Here is a 24,688-nt window from a genome sequence, read left to right as displayed (position 1 = left end):
CTCGTATCCAGGTAGCTATAGTTACTGTAGAGAACACCTCGTATCCAGACAGCTATAGTTACTGTAGAGAACACCTGGTATCCAGACAGCTATAGTTACTGTAGAGAACACCTCGTATCCAGACAGCTATAGTTACTGTAGAGAACACCTGGTATCCAGACAGCTATAGTTACTGTAGAGAACACCTGGTATCCAGACAGCTATAGTTACTGTAGAGAACACCTCGTATCCAGGCAGCTATAGTTACTGTAGAGAACACCTCGTATCCAGACAGCTATAGTTACTGTAGAGAACACCTCGTATCCAGACAGCTATAGTTACTGTAGAGAACACCTGGTATCCAGACAGCTATAGTTACTGTAGAGAACACCTGGTATCCAGGTAGCTATAGTTACTGTAGAGAACACCTCGTATCCAGGCAGCTATAGTTACTGTAGAGAACACCTCGTATCCAGACAGCTATAGTTACTGTAGAGAACACCTCGTATCCAGACAGCTATAGTTACTGTAGAGAACACCTGGTATCCAGACAGCTATAGTTACTGTAGAGAACACCTCGTATCCAGACAGCTATAGTTACTGTAGAGAACACCTCGTATCCAGGCAGCTATAGTTACTGTAGAGAACACCTGGTATTCAGGTAGCTATAGTTACTGTAGAGAACACCTCGTATCCAGGCAGCTATAGTTACTGTAGAGAACACCTCGTATCCAGGCAGCTATAGTTACTGTAGAGAACACCTCGTATCCAGACAGCTATAGTTACTGTAGAGAACACCTCGTATCCAGGCAGCTATAGTTACTGTAGAGAACACCTGGTATCCAGGTAGCTATAGTTACTGTAGAGAACACCTGGTATCCAGGTAGCTATAGTTACTGTAGAGAACACCTCGTATCCAGGTAGCTATAGTTACTGTAGAGAACACCTGGTATCCAGACAGCTATAGTTACTGTAGAGAACACCTGGTATCCAGACAGCTATAGTTACTGTAGAGAACACCTCGTATCCAGACAGCTATAGTTACTGTAGAGAACACCTCGTATCCAGACAGCTATAGTTACTGTAGAGAACACCTCGTATCCAGACAGCTATAGTTACTGTAGAGAACACCTGGTATCCAGGCAGCTATAGTTACTGTAGAGAACACCTGGTATCCAGGCAGCTATAGTTACTGTAGAGAACACCTCGTATCCAGACAGCTATAGTTACTGTAGAGAACACCTCGTATCCAGACAGCTATAGTTACTGTAGAGAACACCTGGTATCCAGGTAGCTATAGTTACTGTAGAGAACACCTGGTATCCAGACAGCTATAGTTACTGTAGAGAACACCTGGTATCCAGACAGCTATAGTTACTGTAGAGAACACCTGGTATCCAGGTAGCTATAGTTACTGTAGAGAACACCTGGTATCCAGGTAGCTATAGTTACTGTAGAGAACACCTCGTATCCAGGTAGCTATAGTTACTGTAGAGAACACCTCGTATCCAGACAGCTATAGTTACTGTAGAGAACACCTCGTATCCAGACAGCTATAGTTACTGTAGAGAACACCTCGTATCCAGACAGCTATAGTTACTGTAGAGAACACCTGGTATCCAGACAGCTATAGTTACTGTAGAGAACACCTCGTATCCAGGCAGCTATAGTTACTGTAGAGAACACCTGGTATCCAGGTAGCTATAGTTACTGTAGAGAACACCTCGTATCCAGACAGCTATAGTTACTGTAGAGAACACCTCGTATCCAGACAGCTATAGTTACTGTAGAGAACACCTCGTATCCAGGCAGCTATAGTTACTGTAGAGAACACCTGGTATCCAGACAGCTATAGTTACTGTAGAGAACACCTCGTATCCAGGCAGCTATAGTTACTGTAGAGAACACCTGGTATCCAGGCAGCTATAGTTACGGTAGAGAACACCTCGTATCCAGACAGCTATAGTTACTGTAGAGAACACCTCGTATCCAGACAGCTATAGTTACGGTAGAGAACACCTGGTATCCAGGCAGCTATAGTTACGGTAGAGAACACCTCGTATCCAGACAGCTATAGTTACTGTAGAGAACACCTCGTATCCAGACAGCTATAGTTACGGTAGAGAACACCTGGTATCCAGACAGCTATAGTTACTGTAGAGAACACCTCGTATCCAGACAGCTATAGTTACTGTAGAGAACACCTCGTATCCAGACAGCTATAGTTACTGTAGAGAACACCTCGTATCCAGACAGCTATAGTTACTGTAGAGAACACCTCGTATCCAGACAGCTATAGTTACGGTAGAGAACACCTCGTATCCAGACAGCTATAGTTACTGTAGAGAACACCTGGTATCCAGACAGCTATAGTTACTGTAGAGAACACCTCGTATCCAGACAGCTATAGTTACTGTAGAGAACACCTGGTATCCAGACAGCTATAGTTACTGTAGAGAACACCTCGTATCCAGGTAGCTATAGTTACTGTAGAGAACACCTGGTATCCAGACAGCTATAGTTACTGTAGAGAACACCTGGTATCCAGACAGCTATAGTTACTGTAGAGAACACCTGGTATCCAGGTAGCTATAGTTACTGTAGAGAACACCTGGTATCCAGGTAGCTATAGTTACTGTAGAGAACACCTCGTATCCAGGTAGCTATAGTTACTGTAGAGAACACCTCGTATCCAGACAGCTATAGTTACTGTAGAGAACACCTCGTATCCAGACAGCTATAGTTACTGTAGAGAACACCTCGTATCCAGACAGCTATAGTTACTGTAGAGAACACCTGGTATCCAGACAGCTATAGTTACTGTAGAGAACACCTCGTATCCAGACAGCTATAGTTACTGTAGAGAACACCTCGTATCCAGACAGCTATAGTTACTGTAGAGAACACCTGGTATCCAGACAGCTATAGTTACTGTAGAGAACACCTGGTATCCAGACAGCTATAGTTACTGTAGAGAACACCTCGTATCCAGACAGCTATAGTTACTGTAGAGAACACCTCGTATCCAGACAGCTATAGTTACTGTAGAGAACACCTCGTATCCAGACAGCTATAGTTACTGTAGAGAACACCTCGTATCCAGACAGCTATAGTTACTGTAGAGAACACCTCGTATCCAGACAGCTATAGTTACTGTAGAGAACACCTGGTATCCAGACAGCTATAGTTACTGTAGAGAACACCTGGTATCCAGACAGCTATAGTTACTGTAGAGAACACCTGGTATCCAGACAGCTATAGTTACTGTAGAGAACACCTCGTATCCAGACAGCTATAGTTACTGTAGAGAACACCTGGTATCCAGACAGCTATAGTTACTGTAGAGAACACCTGGTATCCAGGCAGCTATAGTTACTGTAGAGAACACCTCGTATCCAGACAGCTATAGTTACTGTAGAGAACACCTGGTATCCAGACAGCTATAGTTACTGTAGAGAACACCTCGTATCCAGACAGCTATAGTTACTGTAGAGAACACCTCGTATCCAGACAGCTATAGTTACTGTAGAGAACACCTCGTATCCAGACAGCTATAGTTACTGTAGAGAACACCTCGTATCCAGACAGCTATAGTTACTGTAGAGAACACCTGGTATCCAGACAGCTATAGTTACTGTAGAGAACACCTCGTATCCAGACAGCTATAGTTACTGTAGAGAACACCTCGTATCCAGACAGCTATAGTTACTGTAGAGAACACCTGGTATCCAGACAGCTATAGTTACGGTAGAGAACACCTGGTATCCAGACAGCTATAGTTACTGTAGAGAACACCTCGTATCCAGACAGCTATAGTTACTGTAGAGAACACCTCGTATCCAGACAGCTATAGTTACTGTAGAGAACACCTCGTATCCAGGCAGCTATAGTTACTGTAGAGAACACCTCGTATCCAGACAGCTATAGTTACTGTAGAGAACACCTGGTATCCAGACAGCTATAGTTACGGTAGAGAACACCTGGTATCCAGACAGCTATAGTTACGGTAGAGAACACCTCGTATCCAGACAGCTATAGTTACGGTAGAGAACACCTGGTATCCAGACAGCTATAGTTACGGTAGAGAACACCTGGTATCCAGGTAGCTATAGTTACTGTAGAGAACACCTCGTATCCAGACAGCTGTAGTTACTGTAGAGAACACCTCGTATCCAGACAGCTATAGTTACTGTAGAGAACACCTCGTATCCAGGCAGCTATAGTTACTGTAGAGAACACCTGGTATCCAGACAGCTATAGTTACTGTAGAGAACACCTGGTATCCAGGTAGCTATAGTTACTGTAGAGAACACCTGGTATCCAGACAGCTATAGTTACTGTAGAGAACACCTGGTATCCAGGTAGCTATAGTTACTGTAGAGAACACCTCGTATCCAGACAGCTATAGTTACTGTAGAGAACACCTGGTATCCAGGTAGCTATAGTTACTGTAGAGAACACCTCGTATCCAGACAGCTATAGTTACTGTAGAGAACACCTGGTATCCAGACAGCTATAGTTACTGTAGAGAACACCTGGTATCCAGACAGCTATAGTTACGGTAGAGAACACCTGGTATCCAGACAGCTATAGTTACTGTAGAGAACACCTGGTATCCAGACAGCTATAGTTACTGTAGAGAACACCTGGTATCCAGACAGCTATAGTTACTGTAGAGAACACCTCGTATCCAGACAGCTATAGTTACTGTAGAGAACACCTGGTATCCAGACAGCTATAGTTACTGTAGAGAACACCTCGTATCCAGGTAGCTATAGTTACTGTAGAGAACACCTGGTATCCAGACAGCTGTAGTTACTGTAGAGAACACCTCGTATCCAGACAGCTATAGTTACTGTAGAGAACACCTCGTATCCAGGCAGCTATAGTTACTGTAGAGAACACCTCGTATCCAGACAGCTATAGTTACTGTAGAGAACACCTGGTATCCAGACAGCTATAGTTACTGTAGAGAACACCTCGTATCCAGACAGCTATAGTTACTGTAGAGAACACCTGGTATCCAGACAGCTATAGTTACTGTAGAGAACACCTCGTATCCAGGCAGCTATAGTTACTGTAGAGAACACCTCGTATCCAGACAGCTATAGTTACTGTAGAGAACACCTCGTATCCAGACAGCTATAGTTACTGTAGAGAACACCTGGTATCCAGACAGCTATAGTTACTGTAGAGAACACCTGGTATCCAGACAGCTATAGTTACTGTAGAGAACACCTGGTATCCAGACAGCTATAGTTACTGTAGAGAACACCTGGTATCCAGACAGCTATAGTTACTGTAGAGAACACCTGGTATCCAGACAGCTATAGTTACTGTAGAGAACACCTCGTATCCAGGCAGCTATAGTTACTGTAGAGAACACCTGGTATCCAGGCAGCTATAGTTACTGTAGAGAACACCTCGTATCCAGACAGCTATAGTTACTGTAGAGAACACCTGGTATCCAGACAGCTATAGTTACTGTAGAGAACACCTGGTATCCAGACAGCTATAGTTACGGTAGAGAACACCTGGTATCCAGACAGCTATAGTTACTGTAGAGAACACCTGGTATCCAGACAGCTATAGTTACGGTAGAGAACACCTGGTATCCAGACAGCTATAGTTACTGTAGAGAACACCTCGTATCCAGGTAGCTATAGTTACGGTAGAGAACACCTGGTATCCAGACAGCTATAGTTACGGTAGAGAACACCTGGTATCCAGACAGCTATAGTTACTGTAGAGAACACCTCGTATCCAGGTAGCTATAGTTACTGTAGAGAACACCTCGTATCCAGACAGCTATAGTTACTGTAGAGAACACCTCGTATCCAGGCAGCTATAGTTACTGTAGAGAACACCTCGTATCCAGACAGCTATAGTTACTGTAGAGAACACCTGGTATCCAGACAGCTATAGTTACGGTAGAGAACACCTGGTATCCAGACAGCTATAGTTACTGTAGAGAACACCTCGTATCCAGGTAGCTATAGTTACTGTAGAGAACACCTGGTATCCAGACAGCTATAGTTACGGTAGAGAACACCTGGTATCCAGACAGCTATAGTTACTGTAGAGAACACCTCGTATCCAGGCAGCTATAGTTACTGTAGAGAACACCTGGTATCCAGACAGCTATAGTTACTGTAGAGAACACCTGGTATCCAGACAGCTATAGTTACTGTAGAGAACACCTCGTATCCAGGTAGCTATAGTTACTGTAGAGAACACCTCGTATCCAGACAGCTATAGTTACGGTAGAGAACACCTCGTATCCAGACAGCTATAGTTACTGTAGAGAACACCTGGTATCCAGGTAGCTATAGTTACTGTAGAGAACACCTCGTATCCAGGTAGCTATAGTTACTGTAGAGAACACCTGGTATCCAGGTAGCTATAGTTACGGTAGAGAACACCTCGTATCCAGACAGCTATAGTTACGGTAGAGAACACCTCGTATCCAGACAGCTATAGTTACTGTAGAGAACACCTCGTATCCAGGTAGCTATAGTTACGGTAGAGAACACCTCGTATCCAGACAGCTATAGTTACTGTAGAGAACACCTGGTATCCAGGTAGCTATAGTTACTGTAGAGAACACCTCGTATCCAGGTAGCTATAGTTACTGTAGAGAACACCTGGTATCCAGGTAGCTATAGTTACGGTAGAGAACACCTCGTATCCAGACAGCTATAGTTACGGTAGAGAACACCTCGTATCCAGACAGCTATAGTTACTGTAGAGAACACCTCGTATCCAGACAGCTATAGTTACTGTAGAGAACACCTCGTATCCAGGTAGCTATAGTTACTGTAGAGAACACCTGGTATCCAGACAGCTATAGTTACTGTAGAGAACACCTCGTATCCAGACAGCTATAGTTACTGTAGAGAACACCTCGTATCCAGACAGCTATAGTTACTGTAGAGAACACCTCGTATCCAGACAGCTATAGTTACTGTAGAGAACACCTCGTATCCAGACAGCTATAGTTACTGTAGAGAACACCTCGTATCCAGACAGCTATAGTTACTGTAGAGAACACCTCGTATCCAGACAGCTATAGTTACGGTAGAGAACACCTGGTATCCAGGTAGCTATAGTTACTGTAGAGAACACCTCGTATCCAGACAGCTATAGTTACGGTAGAGAACACCTGGTATCCAGGTAGCTATAGTTACTGTAGAGAACACCTGGTATCCAGGCAGCTATAGTTACTGTAGAGAACACCTGGTATCCAGACAGCTATAGTTACGGTAGAGAACACCTGGTATCCAGACAGCTATAGTTACTGTAGAGAACACCTCGTATCCAGACAGCTATAGTTACTGTAGAGAACACCTCGTATCCAGACAGCTATAGTTACTGTAGAGAACACCTCGTATCCAGACAGCTATAGTTACGGTAGAGAACACCTCGTATCCAGGTAGCTATAGTTACGGTAGAGAACACCTGGTATCCAGACAGCTATAGTTACTGTAGAGAACACCTCGTATCCAGACAGCTATAGTTACTGTAGAGAACACCTCGTATCCAGACAGCTATAGTTACTGTAGAGAACACCTCGTATCCAGGCAGCTATAGTTACTGTAGAGAACACCTCGTATCCAGGCAGCTATAGTTACTGTAGAGAACACCTCGTATCCAGACAGCTATAGTTACGGTAGAGAACACCTCGTATCCAGGTAGCTATAGTTACTGTAGAGAACACCTCGTATCCAGACAGCTATAGTTACTGTAGAGAACACCTCGTATCCAGACAGCTATAGTTACTGTAGAGAACACCTCGTATCCAGACAGCTATAGTTACTGTAGAGAACACCTGGTATCCAGACAGCTATAGTTACGGTAGAGAACACCTGGTATCCAGACAGCTATAGTTACGGTAGAGAACACCTGGTATCCAGACAGCTATAGTTACTGTAGAGAACACCTCGTATCCAGGCAGCTATAGTTACTGTAGAGAACACCTGGTATCCAGGCAGCTATAGTTACTGTAGAGAACACCTGGTATCCAGGCAGCTATAGTTACTGTAGAGAACACCTGGTATCCAGACAGCTATAGTTACGGTAGAGAACACCTGGTATCCAGACAGCTATAGTTACGGTAGAGAACACCTCGTATCCAGACAGCTATAGTTACTGTAGAGAACACCTCGTATCCAGACAGCTATAGTTACTGTAGAGAACACCTGGTATCCAGACAGCTATAGTTACTGTAGAGAACACCTCGTATCCAGACAGCTATAGTTACGGTAGAGAACACCTCGTATCCAGGCAGCTATAGTTACTGTAGAGAACACCTGGTATCCAGACAGCTATAGTTACGGTAGAGAACACCTGGTATCCAGACAGCTATAGTTACTGTAGAGAACACCTCGTATCCAGGTAGCTATAGTTACTGTAGAGAACACCTGGTATCCAGGTAGCTATAGTTACTGTAGAGAACACCTGGTATCCAGACAGCTATAGTTACGGTAGAGAACACCTCGTATCCAGACAGCTATAGTTACTGTAGAGAACACCTCGTATCCAGGCAGCTATAGTTACGGTAGAGAACACCTGGTATCCAGACAGCTATAGTTACTGTAGAGAACACCTGGTATCCAGACAGCTATAGTTACTGTAGAGAACACCTGGTATCCAGACAGCTATAGTTACGGTAGAGAACACCTGGTATCCAGGCAGCTATAGTTACTGTAGAGAACACCTGGTATCCAGACAGCTATAGTTACGGTAGAGAACACCTGGTATCCAGACAGCTATAGTTACTGTAGAGAACACCTGGTATCCAGGTAGCTATAGTTACTGTAGAGAACACCTGGTATCCAGGTAGCTATAGTTACTGTAGAGAACACCTGGTATCCAGACAGCTATAGTTACTGTAGAGAACACCTCGTATCCAGACAGCTATAGTTACTGTAGAGAACACCTCGTATCCAGGTAGCTATAGTTACTGTAGAGAACACCTCGTATCCAGACAGCTATAGTTACGGTAGAGAACACCTGGTATCCAGACAGCTATAGTTACTGTAGAGAACACCTGGTATCCAGACAGCTATAGTTACTGTAGAGAACACCTCGTATCCAGACAGCTATAGTTACTGTAGAGAACACCTCGTATCCAGACAGCTATAGTTACTGTAGAGAACACCTCGTATCCAGACAGCTATAGTTACTGTAGAGAACACCTCGTATCCAGGCAGCTATAGTTACGGTAGAGAACACCTCGTATCCAGGCAGCTATAGTTACTGTAGAGAACACCTCGTATCCAGGCAGCTATAGTTACTGTAGAGAACACCTCGTATCCAGACAGCTATAGTTACTGTAGAGAACACCTGGTATCCAGGCAGCTATAGTTACTGTAGAGAACACCTCGTATCCAGGTAGCTATAGTTACTGTAGAGAACACCTGGTATCCAGACAGCTATAGTTACGGTAGAGAACACCTGGTATCCAGACAGCTATAGTTACTGTAGAGAACACCTCGTATCCAGACAGCTATAGTTACTGTAGAGAACACCTCGTATCCAGGCAGCTATAGTTACTGTAGAGAACACCTCGTATCCAGACAGCTATAGTTACGGTAGAGAACACCTCGTATCCAGACAGCTATAGTTACTGTAGAGAACACCTCGTATCCAGGTAGCTATAGTTACTGTAGAGAACACCTCGTATCCAGACAGCTATAGTTACTGTAGAGAACACCTGGTATCCAGACAGCTATAGTTACTGTAGAGAACACCTCGTATCCAGACAGCTATAGTTACTGTAGAGAACACCTGGTATCCAGACAGCTATAGTTACTGTAGAGAACACCTGGTATCCAGGCAGCTATAGTTACTGTAGAGAACACCTGGTATCCAGACAGCTATAGTTACTGTAGAGAACACCTCGTATCCAGACAGCTATAGTTACTGTAGAGAACACCTGGTATCCAGACAGCTATAGTTACTGTAGAGAACACCTCGTATCCAGACAGCTATAGTTACTGTAGAGAACACCTCGTATCCAGACAGCTATAGTTACTGTAGAGAACACCTGGTATCCAGACAGCTATAGTTACTGTAGAGAACACCTGGTATCCAGACAGCTATAGTTACTGTAGAGAACACCTGGTATCCAGGTAGCTATAGTTACTGTAGAGAACACCTGGTATCCAGGTAGCTATAGTTACTGTAGAGAACACCTGGTATCCAGGTAGCTATAGTTACTGTAGAGAACACCTCGTATCCAGACAGCTATAGTTACTGTAGAGAACACCTCGTATCCAGACAGCTATAGTTACTGTAGAGAACACCTCGTATCCAGACAGCTATAGTTACTGTAGAGAACACCTCGTATCCAGACAGCTATAGTTACTGTAGAGAACACCTGGTATCCAGACAGCTATAGTTACTGTAGAGAACACCTCGTATCCAGGTAGCTATAGTTACTGTAGAGAACACCTGGTATCCAGACAGCTATAGTTACTGTAGAGAACACCTCGTATCCAGACAGCTATAGTTACGGTAGAGAACACCTCGTATCCAGACAGCTATAGTTACTGTAGAGAACACCTGGTATCCAGGCAGCTATAGTTACTGTAGAGAACACCTCGTATCCAGACAGCTATAGTTACTGTAGAGAACACCTCGTATCCAGACAGCTATAGTTACTGTAGAGAACACCTGGTATCCAGACAGCTATAGTTACGGTAGAGAACACCTCGTATCCAGGTAGCTATAGTTACGGTAGAGAACACCTGGTATCCAGACAGCTATAGTTACTGTAGAGAACACCTGGTATCCAGACAGCTATAGTTACTGTAGAGAACACCTGGTATCCAGACAGCTATAGTTACGGTAGAGAACACCTCGTATCCAGGTAGCTATAGTTACGGTAGAGAACACCTGGTATCCAGACAGCTATAGTTACTGTAGAGAACACCTCGTATCCAGACAGCTATAGTTACTGTAGAGAACACCTCGTATCCAGACAGCTATAGTTACTGTAGAGAACACCTCGTATCCAGACAGCTATAGTTACTGTAGAGAACACCTGGTATCCAGACAGCTATAGTTACGGTAGAGAACACCTGGTATCCAGACAGCTATAGTTACTGTAGAGAACACCTCGTATCCAGACAGCTATAGTTACTGTAGAGAACACCTCGTATCCAGACAGCTATAGTTACTGTAGAGAACACCTCGTATCCAGACAGCTATAGTTACTGTAGAGAACACCTCGTATCCAGACAGCTATAGTTACTGTAGAGAACCACCTGCGTATCCAGACAGCTATAGTTACTGTAGAGAACACCTCGTATCCAGACAGCTATAGTTACTGTAGAGAACACCTGGTATCCAGGACAGCTATAGTTACTGTAGAGAACACCTGGTATCCAGGCAGCTATAGTTACTGTAGAGAACACCTGGTATCAGACAGCTATAGTTACTGTAGAGAACACCTCGGTATCCAGACAGCTATAGTTACTGTAGAGAACCACCTGGTATCCAGACAGCTATAGTTACTGTAGAGAACACCTGGTATCCAGACAGCTATAGTTACTGTAGAGAACACTGGTATCCAGACAGCTATAGTTACTGTAGAGAACACCTGGTATCCAGAGCAGCTATAGTTACTGTAGAGAACACCTCGGTATCCAGACACTATAGTTACTGTAGAGAACCTGGAACCAGGTAGCTCAATAGTTACTGAGAGAACACTCTATCCAGGACAGCTATAGTTACTGTAAGAACACCTCGTATCCAGACAGCTATAGTTACTGTAGAGAACACCTCGTATCCAGACAGCTATAGTTACTGTAGAGAACACCTCGTATCCAGGCAGCTATATCGTATCTCAGAACGCCTTGGTTACGGTAAGAACACCTCGTATCCAGGTAGCTATAGTTACTGTAGAGTAAACAAACACCCTCGTATCCAGACAGCTATAGTTACTGTAGAGAACACCTCGTATCAGACAGCTATAGTTACTGTAGAGAACACCTGTATCCAGACAGCTAGTTATGTAGAGAACACCTGTATCAGACAGCTATAGTTACGTAGAGAACACCGTATCCAGACAGCTATAGTTACGGTAGAGAAACACCTGGTATCCAGACAGCTATAGTTACTGTAGAGAACACCTCGTATCCAGCAGCTATAGTTACTGTAGAGAACACCTCGTATCCAGCCAGCTATAGTTACTGTAAAGACACCGGTATCCAGCAGCTATAGTTACTGTAGAGAACACCTCGTATCCAGACGCTATAGTTACTGTAGAGACACCTCGGTATCCAGACAGCTATAGTTACTGTAGAGACCACTCGTATCCAGACAGCTATAGTTACTGTAGAGAACACCTCGTATCCAGACAGCTATAGTTACTGTAGAGAACACCTGTATCCAGACGCTATAGTTACTGTAGAGAACACCTCGTATCCAGACAGCTATAGTTACGGTAGAGAACACCTCGTATCCAGGCAGCTATAGTTACTGTAGAGAACCCTGTATCCAGACAGCTATAGTTACGGTAGAGAAACACTGTATCCAGACAGCTATAGTTACTGTAGAGAACACCTCGTACTCGCAGTAGCTATAGTTACTGTAGAGAACACCTGGTATCAGGTAGCTATAGTTACTGTAGAGAACACCTGGTACTCCAGACAGCTATAGTTACGGAGAACACCTCGTATCCAGACAGCTATAGTTACTGTAGAGAACACCTCGTATCCAGGCAGCTATAGTTACTGTAGAGAAAACTGGTATCCAGACAGCTATAGTTACTGTAGAGAACACCTCGGTATCCAGACAGCTATAGTTACTGTAGAGAACACCTGGTATCCAGACAGCTATAGTTACGTAGAGAACACCTGGTATCCGGCAGCTATAGTTTACTGTAGAGAACACCTGGTATCCAGACAGCTATAGTTACGGTAGAGAACACCTGTATCCAGACAGCTATAGTTTACTGTAGAGAACACCTGGTATCCAGGTAGCTATAGTTACTGTAGAGAACACCGGTATCCAGACGTAGCTATAGTACTGTAGAGAACACCTGGTATCCAGACGCTATAGTTACTGTAGAGAACACCTCGTATCCAGACAGCTATAGTTACTGTAGAGAACACCTCGTATCCAGGCAGCTATAGTTACTGTAGAGAACACACTCTATCCAGACAGCTTATAGTTACGGTAGAGAACACCTGGTATCCAGACAGCTATAGTTTACTGTAGAGAACACCTGTATCCACGACAGCTATAGTTAACTGTAGAGAACACCTCGTATCCAGACAGCTATAGTTACTGTAGAGAACACCTCGTATCCAGACAGCTATGTTACTGTAGAGAACACCTCGTATATCCAGACAGCTATAGTTACTGTAGAGAACACCTCGTATCCAGGCAGCTATAGTTTACGGTAGAGAACACCTTCGGTATCCAGACAGCTATAGTTACTGTAGAGAACACCTGGTATCCAGGCAGCTATAGTTACGGTAGAGAACACCTGGTATCCAGACAGCTATAGTTACTGTATAGAACACCTGGTATCCAGACAGCTTAGTTACTGTAGAGAACACCTCGTATCCAGACAGCTATAGTACTGTAGAGAACACCTGGTATCCAGACAGCTATAGTTACGGTAGAGAACACTGTATCCAGACAGCTATAGTTACTGTAGAGAACACCTCGTATCCAGACAGCTATAGTTACTGTAGAGAACACCTCGTATCCAGGCAGCTATAGTTACTGTAGAGAACACCTGTATCCAGACAGCATAGTTACTGTAGAGAACACCTGGTATCCAGACAGCTATAGTTACTGTAGAGAACACCTGGTATCCAGACAGCTATATTTACTGTAGAGAACACCTGGTATCCAGACAGCTATAGTTACTGTAGAGAACACCTCGTATCCAGGTAGCTATAGTTACTGTAGAGAACACCTCGTATCCAGACAGCTATAGTTACGGTAGAGAACACCTCGTATCCAGGCAGCTATAGTTACTGTAGAGAACACCTCGTATCCAGACAGCTATAGTTACTGTAGAGAACACCTGGTATCCAGACAGCTATAGTTACTGTAGAGAACACCTGGTATCCAGGCAGCTATAGTTACTGTAGAGAACACCTCGTATCCAGACAGCTATAGTTACTGTAGAGAACACCTCGTATCCAGGCAGCTATAGTTACTGTAGAGAACACTCGTATCCAGGCAGCTATAGTTTACTGTAGAGAACACCTGGTATCCAGACAGCTATAGTTACTGTAGAGAACACCTGGTATCCAGACAGCTATAGTTTACTGTAGAGAACACCTGGTATCCAGGCAGCTATAGTTACTGTAGAGAAACACCTCGTATCCAGGCAGCTATAGTTACTGTAGAGAAACACCTGGTATCCAGACAGCTATAGTTACTGTAGAGAAACACCTGGTATCCAGACAGCTATAGTTACTGTAGAGAACACCTCGTATCCAGGCAGCTATAGTTACTGTAGAGAACACCTGGTATCCAGACAGCTATAGTTACTGTAGAGAACACCTGGTATCCAGACAGCTATAGTTACTGTAGAGAACACCTGGTATCCAGGCAGCTATAGTTACTGTAGAGAACACCTCGTATCCAGGCAGCTATAGTTACTGTAGAGAACACCTCGTATCCAGGCAGCTATAGTTACTGTAGAGAACACCTCGTATCCAGACAGCTATAGTTACTGTAGAGAACACCTCGTATCCAGACAGCTATAGTTACTGTAGAGAACACCTGGTATCCAGACAGCTATAGTTACTGTAGAGAACACCTGGTATCCAGACAGCTATAGTTACGGTAGAGAACACCTGGTATCCAGACAGCTATAGTTACTGTAGAGAACACCTCGTATCCAGACAGCTATAGTTACTGTAGAGAACACCTCGTATCCAGACAGCTATAGTTACTGTAGAGAACACCTGGTATCCAGACAGCTATAGTTACTGTAGAGAACACCTGGTATCCAGACAGCTATAGTTACGGTAGAGAACACCTGGTATCCAGACAGCTATAGTTACTGTAGAGAACACCTCGTATCCAGGTAGCTATAGTTACTGTAGAGAACACCTCGTATCCAGACAGCTATAGTTACTGTAGAGAACACCTCGTATCCAGACAGCTATAGTTACTGTAGAGAACACCTCGTATCCAGACAGCTATAGTTACTGTAGAGAACACCTCGTATCCAGACAGCTATAGTTACTGTAGAGAACACCTCGTATCCAGACAGCTATAGTTACTGTAGAGAACACCTGGTATCCAGGTAGCTATAGTTACTGTAGAGAACACCTGGTATCCAGAGAGCTATAGTTACTGTAGAGAACACCTGGTATCCAGGTAGCTATAGTTACTGTAGAGAACACCTGGTATCCAGACAGCTATAGTTACTGTAGAGAACACCTGGTATCCAGACAGCTATAGTTACTGTAGAGAACACCTCGTATCCAGGCAGCTATAGTTACTGTAGAGAACACCTGGTATCCAGGTAGCTATAGTTACTGTAGAGAACACCTCGTATCCAGACAGCTATAGTTACTGTAGAGAACACCTCGTATCCAGACAGCTATAGTTACTGTAGAGAACACCTCGTATCCAGGCAGCTATAGTTACTGTAGAGAACACCTCGTATCCAGACAGCTATAGTTACTGTAGAGAACACCTCGTATCCAGACAGCTATAGTTACTGTAGAGAACACCTCGTATCCAGGCAGCTATAGTTACTGTAGAGAACACCTCGTATCCAGACAGCTATAGTTACTGTAGAGAACACCTCGTATCCAGACAGCTATAGTTACTGTAGAGAACACCTCGTATCCAGACAGCTATAGTTACTGTAGAGAACACCTCGTATCCAGACAGCTATAGTTACTGTAGAGAACACCTGGTATCCAGGCAGCTATAGTTACTGTAGAGAACACCTCGTATCCAGACAGCTATAGTTACTGTAGAGAACACCTCGTATCCAGACAGCTATAGTTACTGTAGAGAACACCTCGTATCCAGGTAGCTATAGTTACGGTAGAGAACACCTCGTATCCAGACAGCTATAGTTACTGTAGAGAACACCTCGTATCCAGGTAGCTATAGTTACTGTAGAGAACACCTCGTATCCAGGTAGCTATAGTTACTGTAGAGAACACCTGGTATCCAGACAGCTATAGTTACTGTAGAGAACACCTCGTATCCAGACAGCTATAGTTACTGTAGAGAACACCTGGTATCCAGACAGCTATAGTTACTGTAGAGAACACCTCGTATCCAGACAGCTATAGTTACTGTAGAGAACACCTCGTATCCAGACAGCTATAGTTACTGTAGAGAACACCTCGTATCCAGACAGCTATAGTTACTGTAGAGAACACCTGGTATCCAGGTAGCTATAGTTACTGTAGAGAACACCTGGTATCCAGGTAGCTATAGTTACTGTAGAGAACACCTGGTATCCAGACAGCTATAGTTACTGTAGAGAACACCTGGTATCCAGACAGCTATAGTTACTGTAGAGAACACCTGGTATCCAGGTAGCTATAGTTACTGTAGAGAACACCTGGTATCCAGACAGCTATAGTTACTGTAGAGAACACCTCGTATCCAGACAGCTATAGTTACTGTAGAGAACACCTCGTATCCAGACAGCTATAGTTACTGTAGAGAACACCTCGTATCCAGACAGCTATAGTTACTGTAGAGAACACCTGGTATCCAGACAGCTATAGTTACTGTAGAGAACACCTGGTATCCAGACAGCTATAGTTACTGTAGAGAACACCTGGTATCCAGACAGCTATAGTTACTGTAGAGAACACCTCGTATCCAGGCAGCTATAGTTACTGTAGAGAACACCTCGTATCCAGGCAGCTATAGTTACTGTAGAGAACACCTCGTATCCAGGCAGCTATAGTTACTGTAGAGAACACCTCGTATCCAGACAGCTATAGTTACTGTAGAGAACACCTCGTATCCAGACAGCTATAGTTACTGTAGAGAACACCTGGTATCCAGGCAGCTATAGTTACTGTAGAGAACACCTCGTATCCAGACAGCTATAGTTACTGTAGAGAACACCTCGTATCCAGACAGCTATAGTTACTGTAGAGAACACCTCGTATCCAGACAGCTATAGTTACTGTAGAGAACACCTCGTATCCAGGTAGCTATAGTTACTGTAGAGAACACCTCGTATCCAGGCAGCTATAGTTACTGTAGAGAACACCTCGTATCCAGGTAGCTATAGTTACTGTAGAGAACACCTGGTATCCAGGTAGCTATAGTTACTGTAGAGAACACCTGGTATCCAGGTAGCTATAGTTACTGTAGAGAACACCTCGTATCCAGACAGCTATAGTTACTGTAGAGAACACCTGGTATCCAGACAGCTATAGTTACTGTAGAGAACACCTGGTATCCAGACAGCTATAGTTACTGTAGAGAACACCTCGTATCCAGACAGCTATAGTTACTGTAGAGAACACCTGGTATCCAGGTAGCTATAGTTACTGTAGAGAACACCTCGTATCCAGACAGCTATAGTTACTGTAGAGAACACCTGGTATCCAGACAGCTATAGTTACTGTAGAGAACACCTCGTATCCAGACAGCTATAGTTACTGTAGAGAACACCTCGTATCCAGACAGCTATAGTTACTGTAGAGAACACCTGGTATCCAGACAGCTATAGTTACTGTAGAGAACACCTCGTATCCAGACAGCTATAGTTACTGTAGAGAACACCTGGTATCCAGACAGCTATAGTTACTGTAGAGAACACCTCGTATCCAGACAGCTATAGTTACTGTAGAGAACACCTGGTATCCAGGCAGCTATAGTTACTGTAGAGAACACCTGGTATCCAGGCAGCTATAGTTACTGTAGAGAACACCTCGTATCCAGACAGCTATAGTTACTGTAGAGAACACCTCGTATCCAGGCAGCTATAGTTACGGTAGAGAACACCTCGTATCCAGGTAGCTATAGTTACTGTAGAGAACACCTGGTATCCAGGCAGCTATAGTTACTGTAGAGAACACCTGGTATCCAGACAGCTATAGTTACTGTAGAGAACACCTCATATCCAGGCAGCTATAGTTACTGTAGAGAACACCTCGTATCCAGACAGCTATAGTTACTGTAGAGAACACCTCGTATCCAGGCAGCTATAGTTACGGTAGAGAACACCTGGTATCCAGGTAGCTATAGTTACTGTAGAGAACACCTGGTATCCAGGTAGCTATAGTTACTGTAGAGAACACCTGGTATCCAGACAGCTATAGTTACTGTAGAGAACACCTCGTATCCAGGCAGCTATAGTTACTGTAGAGAACACCTGGTATCCAGGCAGCTATAGTTACTGTAGAGAACACCTCGTATCCAGACAGCTATAGTTACTGTAGAGAACACCTCGTATCCAGGCAGCTATAGTTACGGTAGAGAACACCTCGTATCCAGGTAGCTATAGTTACTGTAGAGAACACCTGGTATCCAGGCAGCTATAGTTACTGTAGAGAACACCTGGTATCCAGACAGCTATAGTTACTGTAGAGAACACCTCGTATCCAGGCAGCTATAGTTACTGTAGAGAACACCTCGTATCCAGACAGCTATAGTTACTGTAGAGAACACCTCGTATCCAGGCAGCTATAGTTACGGTAGAGAACACCTGGTATCCAGGTAGCTATAGTTACTGTAGAGAACACCTGGTATCCAGGTAGCTATAGTTACTGTAGAGAACACCTGGTATCCAGACAGCTATAGTTACTGTAGAGAACACCTCGTATCCAGGCAGCTATAGTTACGGTAGAGAACACCTGGTATCCAGGTAGCTATAGTTACTGTAGAGAACACCTGGTATCCAGACAGCTATAGTTACTGTAGAGAACACCTGGTATCCAGACAGCTATAGTTACTGTAGAGAACACCTGGTATCCAGGCAGCTATAGTTACTGTAGAGAACACCTGGTATCCAGGCAGCTATAGTTACTGTAGAGAACACCTGGTATCCAGACAGCTATAGTTACTGTAGAGAACACCTGGTATCCAGGCAGCTATAGTTACTGTAGAGAACACCTGGTATCCAGACAGCTATAGTTACTGTAGAGAACACCTGGTATCCAGGCAGCTATAGTTACTGTAGAGAACACCTCGTATCCAGGTAGCTATAGTTACTGTAGAGAACACCTCGTATCCAGACAGCTATAGTTACTGTAGAGAACACCTCGTATCCAGACAGCTATAGTTACTGTAGAGAACACCTCGTATCCAGACAGCTATAGTTACTGTAGAGAACACCTCGTATCCAGACAGCTATAGTTACTGTAGAGAACACCTGGTATCCAGGCAGCTATAGTTACGGTAGAGAACACCTGGTATCCAGACAGCTATAGTTACTGTAGAGAACACCTCGTATCCAGACAGCTATAGTTACGGTAGAGAACACCTGGTATCCAGACAGCTATAGTTACTGTAGAGAACACCTCGTATCCAGGTAGCTATAGTTACTGTAGAGAACACCTGGTATCCAGGTAGCTATAGTTACTGTAGAGAACACCTCGTATCCAGGTAGCTATAGTTACTGTAGAGAACACCTCGTATCCAGACAGCTATAGTTACTGTAGAGAACACCTGGTATCCAGACAGCTATAGTTACTGTAGAGAACACCTCGTATCCAGACAGCTATAGTTACTGTAGAGAACACCTCGTATCCAGACAGCTATAGTTACTGTAGAGAACACCTGGTATCCAGGTAGCTATAGTTACTGTAGAGAACACCTGGTATCCAGGTAGCTATAGTTACTGTAGAGAACACCTCGTATCCAGGCAGCTATAGTTACTGTAGAGAACACCTGGTATCCAGACAGCTATAGTTACTGTAGAGAACACCTCGTATCCAGACAGCTATAGTTACTGTAGAGAACACCTGGTATCCAGGTAGCTATAGTTACTGTAGAGAACACCTGGTATCCAGGTAGCTATAGTTACTGTAGAGAACACCTCGTATCCAGACAGCTATAGTTACGGTAGAGAACACCTGGTATCCAGACAGCTATAGTTACTGTAGAGAACACCTCGTATCCAGACAGCTATAGTTACTGTAGAGAACACCTCGTATCCAGACAGCTATAGTTACTGTAGAGAACACCTCGTATCCAGACAGCTATAGTTACTGTAGAGAACACCTCGTATCCAGACAGCTATAGTTACTGTAGAGAACACCTGGTATCCAGACAGCTATAGTTACTGTAGAGAACACCTCGTATCCAGGCAGCTATAGTTACTGTAGAGAACACCTCGTATCCAGACAGCTATAGTTACTGTAGAGAACACCTGGTATCCAGACAGCTATAGTTACTGTAGAGAACACCTGGTATCCAGACAGCTATAGTTACTGTAGAGAACACCTGGTATCCAGACAGCTATAGTTACTGTAGAGAACACCTGGTATCCAGACAGCTATAGTTACTGTAGAGAACACCTGGTATCCAGACAGCTATAGTTACTGTAGAGAACACCTCGTATCCAGACAGCTATAGTTACTGTAGAGAACACCTGGTATCCAGACAGCTATAGTTACTGTAGAGAACACCTCGTATCCAGACAGCTATAGTTACTGTAGAGAACACCTCGTATCCAGACAGCTATAGTTACTGTAGAGAACACCTGGTATCCAGACAGCTATAGTTACTGTAGAGAACACCTCGTATCCAGGCAGCTATAGTTACTGTAGAGAACACCTCGTATCCAGACAGCTATAGTTACTGTAGAGAACACCTGGTATCCAGACAGCTATAGTTACTGTAGAGAACACCTGGTATCCAGACAGCTATAGTTACTGTAGAGAACACCTCGTATCCAGACAGCTATAGTTACTGTAGAGAACACCTCGTATCCAGACAGCTATAGTTACTGTAGAGAACACCTCGTATCCAGACAGCTATAGTTACTGTAGAGAACACCTGGTATCCAGACAGCTATAGTTACTGTAGAGAACACCTGGTATCCAGGCAGCTATAGTTACTGTAGAGAACACCTCGTATCCAGACAGCTATAGTTACTGTAGAGAACACCTCGTATCCAGACAGCTATAGTTACTGTAGAGAACACCTGGTATCCAGACAGCTATAGTTACTGTAGAGAACACCTCGTATCCAGGCAGCTATAGTTACTGTAGAGAACACCTCGTATCCAGACAGCTATAGTTACTGTAGAGAACACCTCGTATCCAGACAGCTATAGTTACTGTAGAGAACACCTCGTATCCAGACAGCTATAGTTACTGTAGAGAACACCTCGTATCCAGGTAGCTATAGTTACTGTAGAGAACACCTCGTATCCAGACAGCTATAGTTACTGTAGAGAACACCTGGTATCCAGGCAGCTATAGTTACTGTAGAGAACACCTCGTATCCAGGCAGCTATAGTTACTGTAGAGAACACCTCGTATCCAGGCAGCTATAGTTACTGTAGAGAACACCTCGTATCCAGGCAGCTATAGTTACTGTAGAGAACACCTCGTATCCAGACAGCTATAGTTACTGTAGAGAACACCTCGTATCCAGGTAGCTATAGTTACTGTAGAGAACACCTCGTATCCAGGTAGCTATAGTTACTGTAGAGAACACCTCGTATCCAGGTAGCTATAGTTACTGTAGAGAACACCTCGTATCCAGACAGCTATAGTTACTGTAGAGAACACCTCGTATCCAGACAGCTATAGTTACTGTAGAGAACACCTGGTATCCAGACAGCTATAGTTACTGTAGAGAACACCTCGTATCCAGGCAGCTATAGTTACTGTAGAGAACACCTCGTATCCAGACAGCTATAGTTACTGTAGAGAACACCTGGTATCCAGACAGCTATAGTTACTGTAGAGAACACCTGGTATCCAGACAGCTATAGTTACTGTAGAGAACACCTCGTATCCAGGTAGCTATAGTTACGGTAGAGAACACCTCGTATCCAGACAGCTATAGTTACTGTAGAGAACACCTCGTATCCAGGCAGCTATAGTTACTGTAGAGAACACCTGGTATCCAGGCAGCTATAGTTACGGTAGAGAACACCTCGTATCCAGGTAGCTATAGTTACTGTAGAGAACACCTCGTATCCAGACAGCTATAGTTACTGTAGAGAACACCTCGTATCCAGACAGCTATAGTTACTGTAGAGAACACCTGGTATCCAGGTAGCTATAGTTACTGTAGAGAACACCTCGTATCCAGACAGCTATAGTTACTGTAGAGAACACCTGGTATCCAGACAGCTATAGTTACTGTAGAGAACACCTGGTATCCAGGTAGCTATAGTTACTGTAGAGAACACCTCGTATCCAGGCAGCTATAGTGAATGTCCTGATGTGTCTCCACAAAAAATAAAATGTGTGGAAACCTCAGTTCTAGTTGTCTCTCAGTAATATTTCTGCGTATTTTCTGTGAGCAGAAGGCTGAGGTAGTGAGAGAAGCCCCAAAGCAGCTTTCTGGAATGTGAGGGTGTTACCATGGTTACCCGTGATGGGTTCCAGCCCTAACAGACAGTGTGTTGGAGGGCTCTTTACAGAGCTGTTAGTGTGATGAAGGATCCCTGTAGTGACCCACTGTCACATTCCCTCTCGTCGTCAGGCAGGACTTCACAGGGCCTTTGTCTGTCTGTCCCGGCCAGCACTGGGGCCAAGAGATGTCTGCTGTGACATTCCTCAAAGCTTCTCTGTCAGAGGGTCTCCTCTCTCTTCCTTGTGGTCATGGACTGGTAACTTGCATTGACAGAGAGTATGACTAGCAGCTATGAAGCTGTCCCACAACATTGTTTAGTGTGATGTTAAATTCCTGTCTCTCTCTGTCTCCTCTCATTGCTTGCCGCATGTTCACAGAGCGGTGACTTGACAGGGCTTGTATTAACACACAGATCTGCTAGCCTGCATGCCCCAGACAGGGCTTGTATTAACACACAGATCTGCTAGCCTGCATGCCCCAGACAGGGCTTGTATTAACACACAGATCTGCTAGCCTGCATGCCCCAGACAGGGCTGGTATAAACACACAGATCTGCTAGCCTGCATGCCCCAGACAGGGCTGGTATTAACACAGAGATCTGCTAGCCTGCATGCCCCAGACAGGGCTTGTATTAACACACAGATCTGCTAGCCTGCATGCCCCAGACAGGGCTGGTATAAACACACAGATATGCTAGCCTGCATGCCCCAGACAGGGCTTGTATTACAGTTTTTGTTAAATTGCTAACAAGCGTTTTTGTTCAATCTTCACACAGTCTGCGTTACCAACATGCATCTTGGCCAAACAGTTCATCTCACCTCCAAAACTCATTCAAACCACCAAAACACTTCATACATGTCTCAAAATAAGCTCGTTGGACCAAAACACTGGCAACAGTTCTCACTCAGAAAGCATAACATTGTCTCTCATAACACACCGACCTGAAAAACACTGACAACAGGCAGCATTACATAAATGAGGAACTTTTCTCTTTGAAGTTTGTATGATTTTTCACATAAATCAGTATTTCATTATAGAATAAGAATAACACCTTTTTACTTTATTGACTGTACTAAAGTATATGTAACAAGAATGAATCAGAAATGCAGCAATTTGATTCAAGACTTTTTTTTTTATATATACACTGCTCAAAAAAATAAAGGGAACACTTAAACAACACAATGTAACTCCAAGTCAATCACACTTCTGTGAAATCAAACTGTCCACTTAGGAAGCAACACTGATTGACAATACATTTCACATGCTGTTGTGCAAATGGAATAGACAAAAGGTGGAAATTATAGGCAATTAGCAAGACACCCCCAATAAAGGAGTGGTTCTGCAGGTGGTGACCACAGACCACTTCTCAGTTCCTATGCTTCCTGGCTGATGTTTTGGTCACTTTTAAATGCTGGCGGTGCTCTCACTCTAGTGGTAGCATGAGACGGAGTCTACAACCCACACAAGTGGCTCAGGTAGTGCAGTTCATCCAGGATGGCACATCAATGCGAGCTGTGGCAAGAAGGTTTGCTGTGTCTGTCAGCGTAGTGTCCAGAGCATGGAGGCGCTACCAGGAGACAGGCCAGTACATCAGGAGACGTGGAGGAGGCCGTAGGAGGGCAACAACCCAGCAGCAGGACCGCTACCTCCGCCTTTGAGCAGGAGGAGCACTGCCAGAGCCCTGCAAAATGACCTCCAGCAGGCCACAAATGTGCATGTGTCTGCTCAAACGGTCAGAAACAGACTCCATGAGTGTGGTATGAGGGCCCGACGTCCACAGGTGGGGGTTGTGCTTACAGCCCAACACCGTGCAGGATGTTTGGCATTTGCCAGAGAACACCAAGATTGGCAAATTCGCCACTGGCGCCCTGTGCTCTTCACAGATGAAAGCAGGTTCACACTGAGCACGTGACAGACGTGACAGAGTCTGGAGACGCCGTGGAGAACGTTCTGCTGCCTGCAACATCCTCCAGCATGACCGGTTTGGCGGTGGGTCAGTCATGAGGTAGTCTGTCTGCCATTAGGTACCGAGATGAGATCCTCAGACCCCTTGTGAGACCATATGCTGGTGCGGTTGGCCCTGGGTTCCTCCTAATGCAAGACAATGCTAGACCTCATGTGGCTGGAGTGTGTCAGCAGTTCCTGCAAGAGGAAGGCATTGATGCTATGGACTGGCCCGCCCATTCCCCAGACCTGAATCCAA

The 24,688-nt window shown here is 44.4% G+C and overlaps 1 protein-coding gene across 2 annotated transcripts in view; it reads left to right on the top strand.

Annotated features, from left to right (window-relative positions):
* mtmr12 (myotubularin related protein 12) overlaps window positions 1-24,688 on the top strand; it is a 57,413-nt gene that overhangs the window by 10,245 nt on the left and 22,480 nt on the right. The window lies entirely within an intron of this gene.

The sequence above is a fragment of the Salvelinus namaycush genome, chromosome 1, assembly GCF_016432855.1.
Source record: "Salvelinus namaycush isolate Seneca chromosome 1, SaNama_1.0, whole genome shotgun sequence".
In the NCBI taxonomy this organism is placed as follows: Eukaryota; Metazoa; Chordata; class Actinopteri; order Salmoniformes; family Salmonidae; genus Salvelinus; species Salvelinus namaycush.
The sequence above is the reverse complement of the archived record's forward strand: the minus strand, read 5'-3'. Positions and strand labels throughout refer to the sequence as shown.